The 17,448-nt window shown below is 38.5% G+C and overlaps 1 pseudogene; it reads left to right on the top strand.

Moving 5' to 3' along the window:
* The window catches only part of LOC102829948, a 124,640-nt pseudogene that overhangs the window by 16,998 nt on the left and 90,194 nt on the right, over positions 1 to 17,448 (top strand).

Raw genomic sequence — 17,448 nt, 5'->3', positions numbered from 1 at the left:
TTGCTCCAGAAAGTAGTTTAAGGAAAAAGAAAGTTATCATAAATTCCTTACTCCAGGAAGTGGTTTAAATAAAAAGAAAGTGACCATAAATTCTTTACTCACTTCAGGAAGTAACCAAAGAAAAAGAGAGAGATCATAAAGTCTTTACTTCAGGAAATAAAAAAAGTTACCCGAATATAATCAGGATTATAATTTTTTTTCCCCACAGTAGCATATGATCAAGAACCAATGGTACTGAAGGAGGAAGTCCAAGGTGTACTGAAGGTACTGATCAAAAAAACAAGGCTCCAGGAATTGATGGAATACAAATTGAAATATTTCAATAATCTGATGCAGCACTATAAGTGCTCACTTATCTATGTCAAGAAATTTGGAAGACAGCTACCTAGCCAACCAATTGAAAAAGATTTATATATATGCCTGTTCTAAGAAATGTTGACTCAATGGAATGTAGAAATTATTGAGCAATATCATTAATATCATATGCAAGTAAAATTTTGTTGAAGATAATTAAAACCTGGCTGCATCAGTACATCGACAGGAGACTACTAGAAACACAACTTAGAATGGAATATCATAGCTGATGTCAAATGGATCTTGGCTGAAAGCAAAAAATACCAGAAAGATGTTTACTTGTACTTTATTCACTATGCAAAGGCTTTTGATTGTGTTGACCAAGAAAAGCTATGGATAACGTTTTGAAGAATGGATATTCCAGAACACTTGATTGTGTTCATGAGGAACCTGTACATAGACCAAGAGACAGTCATTTGAATAAAGGGATACTGAATGGTTTAAAATCAGGAAAGGTGTGAGCCAGGGCTGAATTCTTTCACCATACTTATTCAATCGGTGAGTAAATACTTCAAGAAGCTGGATTATATGGAGAAGAATGTGGCATCAAGTTTAGAGGGAGACTCATTAACAACCTGTGATATGCAAATGACATAACCTTGCTTGCTTGAAAGTTAAGAGGGCTTAAAATAGTTACTGATGAAGATCAAAGACCACATCATTGAGTACGAATTGCATTTCATTGTAAAGAAAACAAAAATCCTCACCAGTGGACCAATAAACAACATTCTTATCAATGGAGAAAAGATTGAAGTTGTCAAGGACTTCATTCTTCTTGAATCAGCAAAGTTTGGCCATCCTGGCCTCTAAGGAGCACTCTGGCTGCACTTCTTCCAAAACTTGGAAGCAGCAGTTAAGAGATTAAACAATGTATTGCATTTGGCAAATCTGCTGCAGAAGACTTCTTTAAGTGTTCACAAGCAAAGATACAGTTTGAGGACTAAGATATGCCTGAACCAAGCCTTGGTATTTTCAGTTGCCTGATAAGCATGTGAAAGACAATAGACAAGGAAGATCATAGAATAATTGATGCATTTGAGTAATGATGTTGGAGAAGAATATTGAAAGTACCATGGACTGCCAGAGAATATACAAATCTGTGTTGAAAGAAGTATAGCCAGATACTCCTTAGAAATAAGGATAATGAGACTTCATCTCTCATACTTGGGACATAGCATCAGGAGGGACCAGTTCCTGGAAAAGGATATTATGCTTGGTAAAGTGGAGGGTCAGTGAATGAAAGGAAGACTCCCCAATGATATGGATTGGCATAGTGGCAGCAGAAAGGGAGTCCAGTGTAGCAATAATTATGAGGATGGTACTTGACAGAGCAGAGTTTCCTTCTGTTGTGCATTGGGTCTCTATGAGTGGGAAGTGACTAGAAGACACCTAACAATAACAGCATAGCTACCAGTATCATGACAACATGCAAGATACCATAATACAACAAACTGACAAGTGGATGGTGGTACTAACTTTACCTTTCAGTTATTTCTGCTGGTGGGTGTCTGTTCAGTATTCTGGGGACTTCTTCCTCATCATAGTCTCATGTATTTGAAGATACCACATATGTCCCCTGAGTATCATTCTGGCACAAAAATACATTTTCAGTTTGTTTTCTTTTTCATTTGGCCTATGGTTATAATCTGTTTGTATAAATTCAGTTTCCATTCTGTCTCTAAGATTTGTCCCAATCTCCATTCTCTGTCTTCCCAACTCATGAGGCTGGAAGGCTTCTGCTTTGCTTAATTGGCATCTATCATCCAGCAAACTTCAAACAATGTTAAAACACAAACAATCCAAGTCTACTTCTGTCCAATTGATTCCCCAAAGGTGCAGGATTGTCCTGCAGGTAAGAATTTAATAGAATAATGAGCTCATTTTATTTCATGGAGGAAATATAGATTCTTACATAGAAAAATACAGCACAGACACAAAAATAGTTTCCTAGCTTCCTAATTAACACTGAGGAGTCCTGGTGTGATGCTCTGGGTTAATGCCCTGAGCAGCAAAGTTGGTTTGAACCACAAGGTCAGTGGTTCAAGCTCACGAGCTGCTCCTCAGAAACCCTATACAGAATTGTTATGGGTTGGAACTGACTTGAAGGCTATTAACACTGACAATAACAATAACTATTAACACTGAGATGTGTGTAAGAATTTATAACAACAACAACAACAACAAAAAACTGGTTTCTCCAATCTCAGGTCTGATTTTTAATGTTATATATACATTACTTTGATGTTGTTGTTATGTGTTGTGGAGTCGGTTCCGACTCATAGCGACCTGTACAGGGTTTCTGAGGCTGTAAATCTTTATGGGAGCAGAAAGCCTCATCTTTCTCCCACGGACCAGCTGGTAGTTTAGAACTGCTGACCCTGAGGTTAACAGCCCAATTCATAACCACTAAGCTATCACCTTTTAAAGCCCCTATTCCCTATTTACTGTGAATCTTTACCTCAAGTCAGGCCATGATAAAGGGGCATTACAAAGAAAGTAAAACCAAGGGCCAATATCCTTTACCTTGCAAATATTAATACTATTGCTAAGGAGCTCTGGTAGCACAGTGGTTATGAGTCGGGCTGCTAACCTCAAGGTCAGCAGTTTGAAACTACCAGCCATTCCATGGGAAAAAGATGAGCCTTACTGCTCCCGTAAAGATTTACAACCTCGGAAACCCTATACAGCGTCACTATGCATTGGAATGAACTCCATGGCACACCACCCCTATTACCATTGCTATGCACCAATAAGGATCTATATGAGATTAATTTTCAGTTACAAGAGAAAGAAAATTGTGAATCAGCTGTCTCCAACTTTGGGAAGATTGTGAAAGCTCTCTTTTTCCTGGTATTTTGTGTGTGTGTCTATGTGTGTGTATAAATTTATCATCATAAATTATGACTTGCTCTTAAAAGTGCAAGTTACTTTCATGGTATTGATCTAAACTCCCAGCAAGTTCATAAACACAAGACAGGAGAAGGTGGGGGAGATGGAAGGGGAGAGTAGCTAAAGACATTTTAAAATGAATGATTTTTCATAATTTTCAAATTGAAAACCTTGATGGTTTTCCTTTACAAAATAGGAGAGGAGTCCCGATGTGGCTTTATAGGATAATCACTGGGCCACAAGGTCAGTTCAACCACAAAGTCAGCAGTTCAAACTCACCAGCTGCTTCTCAGAACCCCTCTACAGGGTCACTGTGAGTTGGAACTGACTCAATGGCACTTAACAACAACAACAACAATGGTGGAGAAGGATGCAGAGGCAGGCATGATAGGAATGAAACTGTGTATCTTCAGTCTCTAGGGACTTTAGTAGATAAGATACATAGCATGACAAATGTCCACCCATGTCCAAGGGCTGATAACTCTTAAAGGCCTTGTAATCTAGAGTGGGGTGGTAGGGTGCTTTGGAGTCAGTTTCAACTTAGAGCAACCCTGCATGGGGTTTCTGAGGCTGTAAATCTTTACAGGAGCAGAAAGCCTCATCTTTCTTCCATGGAATGGTTGGTAGTTTCAAACTGCTGACACTGAAGTTAGCAACCCAACTCCTAATTAATATAATTCCATAGTGGGGGTAGAAACTGGAAAGTGCTTTGATCTATCTACTATGTACTATCGATTCTGCAACTTAGAACTACCGTTCATCCTTAACAGACACAGGTGCAATTCCCAGACACTGCACTTCTTATATAACTACCACCCGTATGTAAGTAGAGGCTTGTATGTTGCTATGATATTGAATAGATTTCACAGAACTTCCAGATTGAAATGGAATAAGAAGACTGGACTGGTGATAAATGCTTCTGAAAATCAACCAATGATATCTCTTTGGAGCATAATGGTCCCATATCAAACCTATCATGGAGCTGGTACAGGATGGAGCAGTGTTTCATTCTGTTCATGGGGTTAATATGATTTAGGGTCCAACTCAACAGCAGATACAACAACAACAAAAAACATTTTAAACACTGTATGAGGTGCTTTACACACATTCTCGTATTTAATTTTCTGAAGTGGGAGGACAGCCCTTCTAGCAGGGTCATGACTGGGGTGAGGTGAAGGAGGCCCTAGGGCAGGAAATATAAAGAGGCACTCCTCTTCAGGGTATACCCTTAGGCCTTCTCTATAAGGATGAGGATACATGTAGCCTTAAATGCCATGGTTGTTTCCTGCCTCTTCCTTTCCTGATGCACACAGGATTTCTACTTCACCCTGTACTTGAAATCATTCCTCAGACTCCATCCAGGATGGTCCTGTCTGCTGGGCCCTTTTTCTCTTTTATGTTGAACACAGAATTACCATATGACTTCTCCGTTCCTCTCTTAGGTATATACCCCAAATACTTGAAAGCAGAGGCACAAAGAGATACTTACATGCCAATTGTTTTTTAAGGGAGTAGGAGTAAGTGTTAGGGTTAAGACTATGGCTAAATCTAAGCTAGTGCTTTGTATAGTACTGGATTTTTGTCTAGAAGTAATCCTGGTGTGGCACCACAGGATAATGCACTGGACTGCATGGTCGGTTTGAACTGCAAGGCCGGTGGTTCAAATTCACCAGACATTCCTTGGAAACCCTACACAGGGTCGCTATGAGTCGGAACCAACTTGATGGTACTTAACTAGGTTGGGCGAGGACTAGAAGTAGTATTAGGATTACAATTAGATCTATTTTTATTAATTTATTTGTCTTGAAATATACTTGATTTCCTTTTTATTTGGAAGTTCTGTAACTATAGTATTCCCTCTTTTTGTTTTGTTTGTTTGTTTGTTGTCATTGTTGTTGTTGTTGCTGCTGCTGCTGCTGCTGCAAACTAATATTTAATTCTTATTCAAAATCAACTCTGCCAGGGAGATACTGTTAACTATCCGCACTTTGCAGATGAAGATACTGAGGCTCAAAGAGATTACTGAGTTTACTAAAGATCACACAATTAGTTAGCAAGAAGCAGAGTGAAGATTTGAACTCAGACCTGTTAGACCCCAAAGGCTGTATTCCTAACTGTGACAAGGACCATTGCCCCTGCCAGATTACAGCTGGAATGACTTCTCAGGGACAGCCTTATGTCATAAAAGCAGGCAGTCTGGCTTGGAATACTGAATTGAATTAGGTGGAGTTTTGGCTATAGGAACTTAAAAACAAACAAAAAGGTAGGAAAATGCTTTACTAACACCTATTGGTGATAAACAAAATAATCAATGAAATTGATGCTAATTTATAAACAGCATTTTAAAAGTCATTGCCATTTATGTTATTGTCCTAAAGGCACGATTTATAGATGTATTTACATAAAGAATACCATAGAATGCTTAGTCTTCTCCATCTTTTTTTTTATTTTTACCTCCCCCGCTGAGCATAGAAAAATCTTTGAGCTATAGCCTTGGTAGAATTGATTCACGATAAATGAGGAGCCTGCATTGTTTGTTGGCAGTCCTTATCAAACATATTTTTTTTATGTTTTGGCATTATTAATGTTTTTATAAAATAAGTCAGAAACAGAATAAGGATGAGAACTCAGACACCTCAGTCTTCCACAATAGGATAAAGATTTCCTCTGCTACACCATCTACCTGACAGCAGATAACAGAATCTGTCAGAATAGATATATTAAATGGCATCATTTAAAATCCTTTTAAATTTGAAAAGAAGCTATCAAAATGAATCTTTGTGGCAGAAGCATATTAAAATGATTAAAATAGAATTGCTATTATCTTTCCACAGAATAAAACTTTTAGCTGACAGCTATGTTTTGATAGAATTTTCTGTTTGATTTTTGATGACTTAATGAAATTAAATCATGATTTGAGTCATAACAGTATATAGAAAACATAATTAGAGAAGATAAATATCAAGACAATTGGAAGGATGAAAAGTGTGGCATAGCAAAGTTTCTTTAAGGCAGAACAAAGAAATGTAAATATAATAAGGCAATTTTAGTTAATGTCACTCAATGGTCCTATCAGATTCCACACTGGAATGAGGCAACTCATAAAGTGTGCATATTCTAACATGAAACACTGTCTGCAAGAATAGAATGCCTCCCAATTTTTTTTTTCTTTGCTGATCGTTTACTTGCAGTTTCTACTTATTTCTCCACATAACAGGATTTAAAAACATAAATAAATACCCTACTGATATAAGATTACAAAAGTTCAATGGAAAACAAAGCAATCTTGAAAAAAAAAAAAAGAGAACAAAATAAGAGAATTCACATTTTTCATTTACAAAGCATATTATAAAACCTAAGTTATCAAAACAGTGTGGTACTGGAATAAGGATAAACTTATAGATCCATGGAATAGAATTGAAAGTCCAGGGATAAACTCAAACATCTATAACTAATTGATTTTTGACAAGGGTGCTAAGTCCATCCAATGGTGGCCATTCAGTAAATAATGGGACAACTGGATCTCCACCTGCAAAAGAATAAAGTTGGAACCATACAGTATGATAAATAACTCAAAATGGGTCAATGTCCTAAATAAAAAAACCAAAACCATATAACTTTAAGGTCAAAACAGATGTAAATATTTAGGACATTATTTTCATGGATTCTAAGATAGGGCACCAAAAGCACAACAAAATGGACTGGACTTTATCAAAATTAAAACTTTGTTCATCAAAGGATTTTCACCAACAAAGTGAATAAACAACATAGAAAATGAGAGAAAATATGTTGGACCATATATTTCACAGGGGTTTAACATCCCTAATCTGATGAACTGTAGTGTGGGTGTTTGAAATTTACCAGCTGTTCCTCAGAAACACTACAGAGGGTTGCTATGAATCAAAACCGATTTGATGGCACTTAACAACAACAGCAAAAACATCAGAGATAGACAGATTAATATATATATCAAAATCAACTCTATGACAACCAGCAACCACAATGATCTGTTAAGAATCCAGAGGGCACAATGGTTAACCATTCTGTTACTAATCAAAAGGTCAGCAGTTCAAAACCACTAGCTGCTCTGTAGAAGAACGATGTGACAGTTCTACTCTAGGGTTGTTATGAGTCTCAATTGACTCAGTTGACTCAATGACAACGTTGCGTTTTATTTAGTTTGTTTGTTTTTTGTCACATCCACTTGGATGGCTATTATTTAAAAAAAAAAAAAAAAAGGAAAATTACAAGTATTGGTGAAGATATGAAGAAATTGCAAACCTCAACCGTTGCTGCTGGGGATGTAAAATGGTACAGCCACTATAGGAAAAAAGTTTTGTAGTTTGTTAAATGTTAAACATAGAATTACCATATGACTCAACAATTCTACTCCTACATATATAACCCAAATACTTGAAAGCAGAGACTCAAAGTGATACTTACAGTGTTCATTACAGCATTATTCACAGTATCCAAAAGGTGTAATCTGTATTTAATTTCAGTGAGACAGAAGTACAATTATTTTAAAAGGAGCTGTAATTATATTGTGCATTGGTTGGAGAATCTATGCAAACAGAAAGGAACTAGAAATCATTGTTGCTAGTGCCGTTGAGTCAATTCCGACTCATTGCAACCTTTGTAAAGAGTTTCCAAGGAGCAGCTAGTAGATTTGAACTGCAAACCTTGCAGTTAGCAAAGATTTACAAGCCTCAGAAACCCTGCACAGTGTCACTATGAGTTGGAACAGACTCAATGGCACTTACAAGAAGTAGGATTTAGTTTCAGTCTCAGCTACAACTTTGTCATTTCTAGTGACTCAGAGTTTAAGCAGTTTCCTCTGCATATTTATACTTTTAAAAAATAGACAAGACCTTGCAACTAACTAAATGTCTTTGAATGAGGCTCATGGTGACCCATATGTGTCAGACTACAATTATGTTCCATAGAGTTTTAAATGGCTGATGTTTTGGAAGCAGATGACTAGGTCTTTCTTCCCAAGTGTCTCTGAGTGGATTCAAGCTGTCATCCTTTTGGTGAGCAGCTGAGTTACTAACCATTTATTCAACCCAGAGACTCTATGACTTATGCTGTTATTGTTAAGTGCTGTTGAGTCTTGCATAGGGTTTCCAGGGAGCAGTTGGTGAATTTGAACTACAGACCTTGTGGTTCCCTGTCCAGTACTTATCCGACAGTACCACACCAAGACTTGTATCTTTTGCTTATGTCATTCTCATAGCCCTATCAACCAGGCTGTGAAATGAGGATATAAAGCTCTGTTCCGCTGATTCCAGAGACTGTGATGGATGCAATTAAGGTCCAAGTGGTGACAGATCTAGAATAGATTCAGACAAAGGTAGAAATACTTGAGTGCCTGTCCTTCATTGATTTTCATTTGGAACCAATGCCACCATTTTTTCCCCATTAATTTCTTAACTGTAGCTTTAATGGGAAGCTGAAGGAAATGGATGATGGATGGAATTCATGTGTTAAAAGACACACCAATTCCACAATATCCCTGTACTTGTGTCACCTTTTCCTGCAGCCGAGGCCATGGGGAGAATTGCTGGGTCTGTGGAAAAGGTGCAATGAAGGCCCCTTGTGAAAAAAAAACAAAACACCCAGAATGAGTAAGGGTTCATAACAAGCTGCTATGTCAGTCACTCAGCCAACCAGCAACCAGTTGGTATTTTGATAAGTTCGTTTTAAAAAATTGTCTTGAAAGGCACCATCATGGTGGTGGTGTGCTGTGGAGTCGGTTCTGAATAATAGCAACTCTGCATAGGTTTTCTGAGGCTGTACATCTTTACGGGAGCAAGAAGCCTTATCTTTCTTCCATGGAACAACTGGTAGTTTCAAAATGCTGAGCTTGAGCTTAGCAGCCCAACTCATAACCACTACACTATCTGAGCTCCTTGAAAGGCACCATATCATTGCATATATCAGAAAGCAAGGTCTAGATTTACAATCAAATACCTCTTAAGGACACAGTGGTTTTATGTAAACACTCTTACCTCTCTGAATTTCAGCCTATTTACCAGGAAACTAGGTTTAATACCAAGGTGATAAATGATTTAAGTAAATACAATTACATATGCATATGTAAACCCTTAAACATAATACAGATATACCTCAGAGATATTATTAGGTATGTGTTTGACCAACCACAATAAAACAAATATCACAATACAATGAGTCACACAAATGTTTTGATTTCCCAGTATATATCAAAGTTATGTTTGCACTTTAGTGTAATCTATTAAATATGCAAGCAAAAGCATTATGAAAAAAATTGAAATATTGTGAGAACTACCAATATGTGATAGAGACACGAAGTGATGTTGGAAAACTGGTGCCAACAGACTTGCTAGACATGGGGTAATCACAAATGTTCAATTTGTAAACAACACAATTATCTGGGAAGCACAATAAAGTGACACACAACTTAACAAGGTATACCTATACCTGACACCTAGTAGTCCTTCAGGAGCCCTGGCAGTGCAATGGTTAAAGTATTTTGTTGCTAACTGAAAGGCCAGTGGTTCAAACCTACTAGCCACTCTATGGGAGAAAGATATGTTGGTCTGCTTCCATAAAGCTTTATAAAGACGGAAATGCTACGAGCTAGTTCTATTCTGTCCTATAGATTTGCTTTGAGTCAGAATTGACTTGGCAGCAATAGATTTGGCTTTTATCAATCCTTCATTCAAAGTTAGCTATTATTATCACCTACAGGACTCCTGATATAGGATCAGCACTGGGTGGTCAACTACAAGGTCTGCGGTTCAAACCCACCAGCATTTTCTCGGAAACTCTACACAGGATTGCTGTGAGTCGGAAATGACTCGATGGCCCTTAACAATAACAACAACAGGATGTATAATTTTACCCCATGATTATATGTGTTATCAAGAACATAATCATTTTCAGTGTCAGTAACAGTGTCTCTGTGGCTTAGAGTCCTTCTGCCCTGCACTATTCTTTTTCCTTAGCACTAAAGACATGTGTGCTGACATCTAGTCACCTGATCTTACTTCTGAAGGGCTCCCACAAGAAACGTCATTTTTCATCCAATGAATCCATGAATATGCATTACATACTATTTGTCAGCAATTAATTTTGCATTATTTATTTGTAACTATTATGTACCAGGATCTCCCTGGACTCTATGGCTGGCTCATGTCTCAATGTGGACAGATTTCCCTTATGATTTCCATGCCAAAATCATCATCGTCTCCATCAGCATCATTTTTGCTTAAGTGCAATAGTGCAATTCTTAAATGATACCTTGTGGTTGTTAATTGCCATCCACTCATGGCAATTTTATGCATAATAAGCAAAACACTGTCCAGTCCTATGTCATCTTCATGATTTGTCAATTTGTTTGTTGTACTGTAGTGACTTGAATGTTGCTGATATTAGGAAGGGACTGTCCCTAAAGAAGAACACCATGCTTGGCAAAGCAGAAGGTCAGCCATGAGATGGACTGACACAGTGGCTGTAACACAGCAGTGGGCTGAAACATAGTGATGATTGTTAGGATAAAGCTGGACCAGCTACCATTTCATCCTGTTTTGCACAAGATTTACTATGAGTCAGAACTGACTGGATGGCACCTCTAACAACGTAATACTAGAAACTATACTACTGGTATTTCAAACACCAGAAAGGTTACCTGTGTTGTGTAGGTTTCAGCAGAGTTTCCAAACTAAGACAAACTAGAAAAAGACCTGGTAATATATGAGTATTTATGAAAATTAGTCAATGAAAGTAGCATTTGTTGTTGTTGTTGTTAAGTGCCATCGAGTCGGGTCCGACCCATAGCGACCCTGTACAGGGTTTCCGAGGGTGTAAATAGCATGGATAGTAACAAAACTCAAATGGTATAGAGTCAGGTTTTGACCCATAGCAACCCTGTATAGGGCTTCAGAAGAGCAACTGATGAACTTGACCACAGGCCTCCTGATTCAAGCGGACTTCGCAGTCCAGTGCATTAACCAACAGCACTACACCAGGACTCCCAAATGGTATATACATTACCTTAAACCTTCTCATGCATCTAAAGCATTTTCTAACCCAATGTTTTCTATTATTTCAAATGTAACAAATATTTCTAGAGTACAAGCAGAGAAAATGACAATGAGAAAGAAACTGAAGAAAATACCAGTGGAAATTTATTTCTTCATACTGTCATGAAAATGGACTTTTATATTTAGATAAAATATCTGAAAATAGTAATTCTAGAGGCAATTGCTTGGGAAACTCCTTAGTAGTAGTGGGTGGTCAAGTTACTAGAGTGTGGGCAGTGGTCACTGGTCACTGGGCAGCACTGGAGGCAAGAGAAGATCAGAGTTGAGGATGTGGCATATCTTGCTCTAATATCCCCTGGCTTTCTGCTCAAGAAAGAATTCTACACCTCAGGATGTGTGAATCACCCTCCAAGATCGTTGTGATGAACCTAAATTCCTAATTTATCTGTTTATCTAGCCTGTCTCCCTGCCTCCTTCCTGACTCTGTTATCCATTTGGTCACTTTCTTCCATTACTCTCTCTCTTCTCCTTCTATGTATTGAATCTCTCCACTGTCTCCTTCTAGTATGGATCTGTCGCCTATGTGTGGTAGCATGTTGGCTTCATATGATAAGCACCAGACTGCAAACCACAAGGTTCACCATTCGAGCCCACCAGTTACTCTGAGGAAAAAGACAAGGCTTTCTACTCCTACAAAAACCCTATACAGGGTCGCTATGAGTTGGAACTAACTTGACGGCACTTAACAACAACAGCTCCCATGTATGGGTTTCTTGACTCTCTATCTTTTTCTGTTTATTTCTCTTAGACGGTCTCCTTCTCTCTATCTCTGTCTCTATTTCTGTCTGTTTGTTTCTTAATTCTTAAACACCTGTAATACTTAAGGTTTTATGTCAACATGACAGGGCCAGGATTCTCCATGGTCTGGCAGTTGAGATGTATTATTCCCCCATAATGAAATCTAGTATAATGTAATCACTACTGTGATGAAATCTACTCTGTGCATCCAATCAATTGAAAGGAAATTTCCTTGGGGATGTGGCCTGCTTCCTATATATTGGACACTTGAGCAAAGTCAATAAAGCATAGGTAAACATATTTCTGGTATTCTGTGCTTTCAGCCATAGACCCACATATAAATTACCCAAAAAGACACACCTGTTACCGCAATAGTGAGGAACAAATTTGTGAAGGGCGCCTCAGCCTCCTAGAAGTCTGCTATGGTTGCTATTTTGTGTAAATCAGATTTGACAATGGAAACTTCTTTAATTAAATTAAGACACCTAATTACAATGGAACCAATAGGGGTTTGTGGTAGTAGGGACCAAGTGGAATCCTGTAATTGACAAAGATAATTGATAAAATCAATGTGGGTATAGTTACCATAATGGATACTAAAATCAAAGTAGTAATCAGAAAAGTCTGACTCATGTGGACTTATGGCACTGGCTAAATTAGCAGGTTCATCCCTAGTTGTAGAAAAGATGAGAAACGTATGAAATATTTACTTGATCTGTACAATAGGAAGCATTCTAGATCAAGTCAATGACAGTCTAACTTGAATTGGCATAGTAGAGTGGCATGGCCCCTCAACCAATTAGACTTGAACCAGTTTGCAGACCCACAACTTCTGAATAAAGAGAAGTCTGAGTCCCCTTGAAGGAGAAGTACTCTATACTGCTAAAAATTTATACTGTTAATTTTCCCCCAGCCTTCCCCAAAGGATCCTTGGCCTTTTTCAAGAGTGACTGTCCAATGAGGAAAAAGAAATAATCAGATTTTTGAGGCATAGCTGGACACTGGCTTTGAATTGACATTAATTCCAAGAGACCCAAAGTGTCACTGTGGTCCACAAGTCAGAATGGGGTCATATGAAGGTCAAATTATTAATGGATTTTTAGTTCAATTTTGTCTCACACTAGGTCCAGTGAATCTCTGAACCCAATTTGTAGTGATTTTCTCAGTTCCAAACTGCATAATCAGAATAATGTGCTCAGCAACTGGCAGAACCCCAACATTGGATCCCTGACATGTGTAACAATGCACATTAGGGTAGAAAAAGCCATGTGGAAGTCACTAGACTGGCCTCTACAAAAAATAAATAAATAAATAAATTAGTAAACCAAAAGCAATATCACATTCTTGAAGGGACTGCAGAAATTAGTGCCACCATAAAGGACTTGAAAGATGCAAGAGTGGTGATTCAACTCACCTATCTGCCCTTTGCAAAAAACAGATAGATCTTGGAGAATGACAGTGGATTATCAGAAACTTAACCAGGTGGTGACTCCTATTGCAGCTGCTATTTTAGATGCTGTTTCATTGCTTGAGCAAATTAACACATCTACTAGTACCTGGCATGTAATCATTGATATGGCCAATTGTCGGCGACGTATGTAGACCCCGAGACGCTGTGGCCCCTTGAGAAGACAGACAAGCCTCTGGACCAGGGGTCTGCTCCAGATCTGCAGGTCATGGCCCCCTGCGGACCAGGATGTAAAACTCCCGAGGACCCGGGCACATGGCCTTTGGCGAACTCACCTCCTGGCTAAAACTATTCAATTTCTCCTTATGACTGTATTGTGTGTTCTTTATCAACTCCGGTAGCTGTAGCCTCTGGAAGAATGTTTAAGTCCAGTAATAATACGCACTTTGTCTCGGTTAATGGCTCCTCTGTAAATGTCACTGCCTTAGCAGTACAGGCTGTGCGGGCTGTTATCAGAGGCAAGGTCTCTGAGGAACAAGCAGTGGCGATTTGGGCAGAATGTAATAATTACTCTCTGGGTGACTACTCAGTTATGTATAACATTAAGCTAAAACATGAGCTGCTGGTATCCATGCTTGACAACCGTACTGAGAATGCTCCTAAGGCAGAGTCAGTTAAACCTCCCCAAAGACTTATGAGCAAGAACAGCTATATTAGGGTAATAGAAACACATTTCAGATGGATTATGAGTATACTTAATTAAAAGACAATAGTAGCAACCTCCTCCAACTATCCCTGAGTAAGATAGTTTCGACCCTGAAGAAAAACTGTCCAAAGTATTCACTTACAAGAGAAAAAGTAAAATTACAAGAATATTTGTATGAATAAAATAGTAGCATCTCCCTTAGATTGTGCTAAGAGATAATCAGTTTGATCCCGACACATTTAGACTTATAATGGTAATAAGCATTTCAGTATTCATTTATAAATCCTGAAACTAGGGTAGAAACATACAAGAATAAAAGATTGTACTGTTAAAATGAGTGTAAACTTGTCCCCAGACTTCCCTGAAAGTATAAAAGTCATATAGAGAAGATTAGGTTTCGATTAACTGCTTATAATTTTATTCACAAATGAAACCATGTACCTTTCACGCTTAACATACGCAGAAGGAATTAGAATGAACACTTAACTTGACCTTTTTTAGCTAACTTTTCTTAAAATTTACTTGTAGTTCTTTGTAACAAAAAAATCATGTGCTTTGGATATCGCAAGTCGCTGCCCTGGGCCACGGGGGCCCATGAAGTTAAAGTTTAAACCAATAATTGCTTGCCTGCACCTTTAACTCAGGAAGAATGTTTGGCTAAGAATATGAGGACAGGATAATTTTCTGGGCACAAGATAATTTTCTAAGATCTGAACGACGCATGAGATTCTGTAAAATCACTTTGTACTCTCCAGATAATTAATCATATTAAACTTGTACCTCCTGCCTTGATTTCCCTGATCTGAAAACGAATAAAAGACTGAGGTAAAGCTAGTCCTGTATGCTATGCTATGCTGTGCAACATTGCCTGACAGCTTGCATCAAACATGTGTGTCTGTCTTCTTTGTGTTTAATCTATTTCTTTCGCCTACCAGATCTCCCACTCACGTTAAAACCCCACGCTTCGTCGAGGCACTCCTTTGTGGAGGCAGGACCCCAACATAGGACCCCCAACAGCCAATGACATTTTCTCAATTCCATTTTTGGAGAATAACCAGAAGAAGTTTGCCTTCAGCTGGCAAGGCCAACAATACACCTTAACCATCCTACCTCAAAGGTACATTAACTATCCAACACTGTCATAATTTTGTTCATAGTAACATTGATTGCCTTTCTCTTCCACAAACATCACACTCATCCATTGTATTGATGACACTATGCTGATTTTACCTAGTAAGGAGGAAGCATCAATGACTCTGAACTTGTTGGTAAAACATCTGTGTGTTTTGTTGTTAATTGCTGTTGAGTCATTTCTGACCAATAGCGACCCTACATAGAATTTTCAAGGAGAGGCTGGTGAGCTTGAATCATGAACCTTGAGATTCAAACTGACTTTGCAGTCCAGTGCATTAACCCATAATGCCACACTAGGACTCCATAAATGTACTCGTCGTGGTCATGATGTGCTGTGGAGTCAGTTCTGACTTATAGTGACACTGTACAGAGTTTCCAAGGCTGTAAATCTTTATAGGAGCAGAAAGCATCATCTTTCTCCCATGGAACAGCTGATAGTTTCTAACTTTTGACCTTACAGTTCACAGCCCGATTTGTAACCACTACACTACATGAGCTTGTCAGTGTACTGTCGTTGTTAGGTGCCATCAAGTTGGTACCGACTCAAAGCGACCTTATGCACAGCAGAACGAAACACTGCCTGATCCTGGGCCAACCTCACTACTGTTGCCACGCTTGAGTCCATCGATGCTGCCACATGGTCAATCCATCTCACTGGGAGTCTTCCTTTTTTTTTCCTGACCCTCCACCTTGCCAAACATGATATTCTTCTCCAGTGACTGGTCCTTCCTGACAATATGTCCAAAGTATGAGAGATGAAGTTTGACCATCTTGGCCTCCAAGGAGCACTCTGGTTGCACTTCTTCCAAAATGGATCTATTGGTTCTTTTGGTAACTCATGGCACTTTCAATATTCTCTTTCAACACAATAACACAAAAGCATCAATTCTGCTAAGGTTTTCCTTATTCACTGTCCAGATTTCGCATGCATATGGGGTTATTGAAAATACCGTGGCTTGGGTTGGGCACACCTTAGTCTCAAGCTGACCTATTTACTCCTCAACACTTTAAAAAGGTCTTGTGCAGCACATTTGCCTAATGCAATACATTGTTTGATTTCTTGACTGCTGGTTCCATGAGTGTTGATAGTTGATCCAAGAAGAATGAAATGAAGTCCTTGACAATGTTAAATTTTTTTTCCATTGATAAGAATGTTGCTTATTGGTCAGTGGTGAGGATTTTATTTTTTTCTTTACATTGAGATGTAATCCATACCAAAGGCTGTGCTCTTTGATCTTCATCAGTAAATGTTTTTATGTCCTCTTCACTTTCATCACCAAGGTTGTATCATCTGCATATCACAGGTTGTTAATGAGTCTTCTTCCAATCCTGATGCCACATTTTGCTTCATAAAACCCAGGTTCTTGTATTATTTGCTCAGCACACAGTGTGAATAAATATGGTGAAAGAATACAACCTTGTCGCACACATTTCTTAATTATAAACCATTCGGTGTTCCCATGTTCTGTTCGAACAACTGCCTCTTTGTCCAGATACAGATTCCTCATGAGCACAATTAAGTGTTCTGGAATACTCATACTTCACAATGTTATACATAGCTTGTCATGAGCCACACAATCAAAAGCCTTGGCATAGTTAATATAAAGCACAGGTAAACATCTTTCTGATATTCTCTGCTTTCAGTCAAGATCCATCGGACATCAACAATGATATCCCTCATTCCACTACTTCTTATGAAACCTGCTTGAACCTCTGGAAGTTCTCTGTCAATGTAGGCCTGCAGCCATTTCTGTACTACCTTTAGTAAAACTTTACTAACATGGGATACCAAAGAGATTGTCCGATGATTTCTGCATTCTGTTGGGTCACCGCTCTTTGGAATGGGCACAAATATGGATCTCTTCCAAGCAGTTGGCCAGATAATTGTCTTCCAAATTTGTTGGCAGAGATGAGTGAGTGCCTCCTGTACCACCTCACTCTCTTGAAAGATTTCAATTTTTATTCCATCAATTCCTGGTGCCTTGTTGTTTGCCAATTCCTTTAATGCACCTTGGACTTCCTCCTTCAGTGTCATTGGCTCTTGATCATATGCTACCTCTTAAAATGGTTGAACATTAACCATTTCCTTTTGATACAGTGACTCTGTGTATTCCTTCCATCTTCCTTTGATG

The sequence above is a fragment of the Chrysochloris asiatica genome, unplaced genomic scaffold (genome assembly GCF_000296735.1).
Source record: "Chrysochloris asiatica unplaced genomic scaffold, ChrAsi1.0 scaffold00397, whole genome shotgun sequence".
NCBI lineage: Eukaryota > Metazoa > Chordata > Mammalia > Afrosoricida > Chrysochloridae > Chrysochloris > Chrysochloris asiatica.
The sequence above is the reverse complement of the archived record's forward strand: the minus strand, read 5'-3'. Positions and strand labels throughout refer to the sequence as shown.